The sequence below is a fragment of the Triticum dicoccoides genome, chromosome 5B (assembly GCF_002162155.2).
Source record: "Triticum dicoccoides isolate Atlit2015 ecotype Zavitan chromosome 5B, WEW_v2.0, whole genome shotgun sequence".
Classification (NCBI taxonomy): Eukaryota; Viridiplantae; Streptophyta; class Magnoliopsida; order Poales; family Poaceae; genus Triticum; species Triticum dicoccoides.
The window spans coordinates 80,455,973-80,461,412 of record NC_041389.1 but is presented as its reverse complement, the minus strand read 5'-3'; positions in this window follow the sequence as shown (position 1 = coordinate 80,461,412).

Sequence of the window (5,440 nt, the reverse complement as noted above, 5' to 3'; positions counted from 1 at the left end):
TGAAACTGATAATATTGATGAAAGTGATGATGAAGATTCTCCCCCTAGATATGAATTGCCTGTTGTGCCTGAGGGTTATGTTATGGATGAAGAAACTGCTAGAGATTTTCTTGCTTGCAATGATAGATCTGATCTTAAGAAGTTATTAGATAAGCTTAAAGAAAAGTCTCAGAATGCTAGAATGAAATATGACCCTGCTTTTGCTACTTCACCTATCTGTGTTACTGATAAGGATTATGATTTCTCTGTCGATCCTGAGATAATTACTTTGGTTGAATCTGATCCTTTTTATGGCTATGAATCTGAAACTGTTGTGGCACATCTTACTAAATTGAATGATATAGCCACCCTGTTCACTAATGATGAGAAAACTCGTTACTACTATATCCTTAAATTATTTCTGTTCTCACTAAAGGGTGATGCTAAAGCATGGTTTAATTCTCTTGATCCTGGTTGTGTGCGTAGTCCCCAGGATATGATTTATTACATCTCTGCTAAATATTTCCCCGCTCATAAGAAACAAGCTGCTTTGAGGGAAATATATAATTTTGTGCAAATTGAATAAGAGAGTCTCCCACAAGCTTGGGGGGGCTTCAACAATTACTTAATCCTTTGCCTGATCATCCCTCAAGAAAAATGAAATACTTGATATCTTTTATAATGGACTAACCGATGCTTCCAGAGACCACCTGGATAGTTGTGTTGGTTGTGTTTTCAGGGAAAGAACAGTTGATCAAGCTGAATTGCTATTGAATAATATGTTGACTAATGAAAACAATTGGACACTTCCCGAACCAACTCCTAAGCCAACCCTGAAGAAAAGAGGTGTTCTGTTTCTCAGTCCTGAAGATATGCAAGAGGCAAAGAAATCTATGAAAGAAAAAGATATTAAAGCTGAAGATGTTAAGAATTTACCTCCTGTTGAAGAAATACATGGCCTTAATTTACCACCTATTGAAGAAATACATGGTCTTGATAACCCGCCACAGGTAGTAATGGTAAATTCTCTCTGTAGATATGATAAAGTTGAAATCCCGTCTACTAATTTGCTAGCCAATGCTTGGATGAGTTTGATGACTTTATGGCTAAACAAGAAAACTTCAATGCTTATGTTGGTAAACAATTGAAAAGTAATGCTTATGTGATTGGACACTTAAGTGGTTATATGTCCAGAGTTAAGGGTGAACTTAAACTCATTAGTAAACATGCTTCTATGGTTACCACCCAAGTAGAACAAGTGCTTAAAGCTCAAAATGATTTGCTCAATGAATTAAATGATAAGAGAAATGATAATGCTGCTAGAGTTATGACTAGAGGTGGTAAAATGACTCAGGAACCTCTATATCCTGAGGGCCACCCTAAGAGAATTGAGCAAGATTCTCAGAGAAATAATGCTGATGCACCTAGCCCTTCTAAGAGGAAGATAAAGAAAAATGATAGGACTTTGCATGCTTCACTACAAAAAAAAAGACACGTTCGTGACATTTTGGACCGAACGAATTTTTTTTCTGTCATACATATGACACTTCTATGACGATAATTGTGACAAAACTCGGTATCATCATAGATGTGGTGGGCTCCTACTTCTATGACAAAAAATCATGACAAAAATGGGTTTTTCGTCTTGGGCGGGCCGGAGACGCAGCTGCATGACATTCTTTGGGCCGTGTTGACGCTCAAAAGTGGCACGATTATAAAGAGTAGCTTGAAGCTATGTCAAGATTAATTCAAACATATTATTGAAAGTCACCATGAGATGGCTCTCTTCGAGAAGATCAAGATGGATATGAAGATGGCCTAAAACAGAGCTCGGATGAAAAAGTTATGACAAGCTCAGAGATGCTCATGTTGACATCAGATTAAAGAATGGCTTGAAACCCAATTAATATGGCAGAAAATGGAAAAACTTTCAACATTAAAGGTGTGCGTCTCGTCGAAGCGGTTGATTTTGATATAAGAAACGTCTCAATCGGAGTTCGTATGCAAAAGTTATAGCGAAAACGCGCGGCTGCATCAGGATGGCCGGACACTCCGGGAATGATCATCCGGGTTTTGGGTTTCTCCGAGGATGGCCGGACACTCCGGGGATGTTTGTCCGGGTTTTGGATTTTTCTGCCGCAGACTTCGGAAAACAGCCAAAAACTCCCTCAAGATGACCTCTGATCAAAAAACATTCAACATGAAAGTTGTTCGTCTCGTCGAAACCGTCAAGATTGCTTTTGGGCTCGTTTCCATCCGTGGTCGTTTACTACCTCAAACGTGTCCCGCAAGGTCCAGCCAATTTAAACCAAACAGTTTTGGAAAGTTCGGACAAAACCAATCCAAATTTGACTAGGGTTTTGGACGTGAATCCAAGCCTTTTCCTTGCACGGGAAGTCCAGCTGCCTCTTATATACTTAAAGGGTGACGGCCGATTGAAAAACACACAATCGAATAAATCATCTACCACTTTTTATCTTTTATCTTTTCTCCTTAACCCTAGTTCTTCTTCTTCCTCGTTCTTCGTCTGTTCTTCTTGTTGCAGGGCGGCGAACATCGAGGCCCTAGGGGCGATCAGGTCGACCTAGGGCAACCCATAGTCGCCGCGCGCCCAGACGGGGTCCCTTCCGGGCGTGTGGGGTTTCGGATCTTCAAAAGAGCTCGTCGATTGTCTTGCGTATCGCGCTTCCGGTGAGCCTCCTTCGGCGACGTGTCCTGCGTATCGTGCTCGACGCCGAGGGTACACGGTGACGTGTTTGTGTGCGAACACACTTTTTGGCGACTCCGCTGGGGACGAAGCTTCGAACGGTCTCCGGCCCGTTCTTGCTACGAAGAGATCGTCATCTAGGGTTTGCAGTCTACAAAGGTAATATGAATACCCAATCCCTTTATGTAGATGCAAATAATTCATATGGTGTTACTAGATTGTTCAATGAGTATACTATATCGGCCAACCCTAGTTTTTTCAATCATGCAACTAACTACGTGCAAGGGCCGATTCAAAGTAATTTATATACTTCAACTTCTTATGATATTAGTAACATGCACCATATGTATCCCAACTCACATGCATCGGCAACCCAGCAAATTCATATGCCGATGAGCAACATGATGAGTTCGATTAATCAATTTGAAACACCCCAAGTTAGAATTTCCAATGCCATATCGATGTGCAATGTAGTAATCCAACCATGCCGATGAATGAGAGAATTGGCCATGCTACTAGTGGCTATTCGGCCAGTTACTCTCAGCCGTCATATGCTACACCTCATGTTAGTAATTCTTTGGCACCGTAGACAACTGTAGATGCTCATAATTCGGCTTCACACCTTCCTGGTTTAGCCGAATGAATGTAAATTTTACAGGAGCGGTTGTGCCCAATATTGTAGAAGATGAGGTAGTGGTGGCTGCATTGAAGAGTTTAGCCCAAAATAAGAGAATTAGTGCTCTTTGCCTTGAACAACATGAAAAGGGGCTATTTCCTGATTATGTCGCAATAAAAGCTAGAGTTTTGCAAGAAGATGAATCTTTGCCAATTGATAAAATTGGCGAGCGAAAGTATGGTCTTACAACAATGCATATGCCTTCACCTAGTACTACATCATATTATACACCCCCTACACAATTGCAAAATTTCGGCAACACCCGTAGAATCTAAAAGCATTGGGGGGCAATCATATCCGAAGTGGGTTGAAATTGAGAAAAAGCTTAAAGCTAATTTTGTCACTCGCCGTCAGAAACAAATAGAAAAAGAATTGGCTCAGATAAAAGAAGCATTGCCAATTGGTAGTATCAATGAAAAGAAGGATGATTCAGAACATGAAAGTGCTTTGGTTGAAAAAGCCGAATCAAGTAGTATATATTCTGAATCCATCAAATCCAACGAGGCAAGCATTATTGAGAAAGGGCATGGCAAGCATAGGAAAACAACGGTGCTTGATTTTTCTGAAGTTAATGGAACCTACTTCCCGCCCTATGAGTTCCGTGCCGTAGAAATTGACAAGCTTCAAGGACAAGAACAAGTATCCGAACAAAGTTCGGCCGACAAAAATCTTCAGTGTAATGATGCATGGAATAAAGAAAAAGATGATGAAAAGGCGTTGGAGAGTCATCCAAAGATGAAGCTAGATATTGTTCAAGTCACACCACCATCATGCTCTCCCAACGTATTTGAAGAGGTATGCATAGCGAGTAATTTACCTATTTTCAGATTTGGTCACAACTTTATTGTTGATGCATCTATTAGAAAAATCCTCATAGGTAATTTTGAAAGACCAATGAAGAAGGGTAATTTACTTGTTAGCAACAAAATTGTTTTAGAACATATCGATCAACCAATTGTGCCATTTATGAAGACCGATAATGACTTATTATTGCAGCCAAAGCTTTCCCCGTTGCTTTATCTAAAGTTCATATCTATTTGGGTAGCTTTGCTGATTTCGTACTTGGCTTGCACTTGGTCTCAATTGAGACATGTATGTTCTAACTATTTTTATTTTAGAAATTTAAAGCCAAGGTTAAATTCTGTTGAGAAAACTGATGCTAGTATAATATCTTACCCAAAGACATCGGAGATAGATTGCAAAACACAATGCATAGCCGAATGGCGTGACACAAAATCTGAACCATTCGTTTGCTTAACTCCAAAGCCGTTCTCACAACAAGATCGGCTAGAGAATGAAAAGTTTACCTTCAATTCAAGCATGTGTGATCAAATATTTGATTTGTTGTTGCAAAATAATTATATTAGAATTCTTGATCACCATGTTGAACCATCTGTCCAAGGACGAATGTATTGTAAGTTGCATGATTCGTTCAAGCATAATTTTGAGGATTGCAACATATTTCGTCAAATAGTTAAATCGGCCATTGATAAAGGACGATTGAAATTTGTTGAGACACCAAGAGATGACCAGTCTATTCCCATTGGTCCCGATGGCAGAAAGTTTTTGCATCGGCTGCTTCAAGCCGATCCATTTGAAGAGAAGGTAAAAACTACAGGGGGATCAAGCTTTCAAGTAAAGAAGTTGTTGAAGAGCATAATGAACATAATCTTGAGGGTAAGAATTCCATCGAAGCTACAATGGAGACGCCAAGGACTGGGGGGCAGCAAGCAAATCCAATGATCGATGAAAGCAAACCAAAAGAAAATAAAGGCCGAAATAAGCGCAAGTGTAAGAGATCAAAAATCGCCTTTGCTGAACTATTGGATAAATATCAAAATAAGAGTGAAGAGAAGAATGCTTATCGGCCAAATCATGCAAACAAACCAAGATCACCCCCAAGGCGCAAATATGAGGATCGGTATTGGCAAAGTGATAGTTTTAATGCAACATATTCATATCCTTATTTTGGGACGCCAATGCCAGTGTCGTGGATGCCTCCCTATGCTCATATAGATCCATATTCATCATGGGATAGGTATGATACAAGGGCACATTCTCCATCTTATTTTAGACCA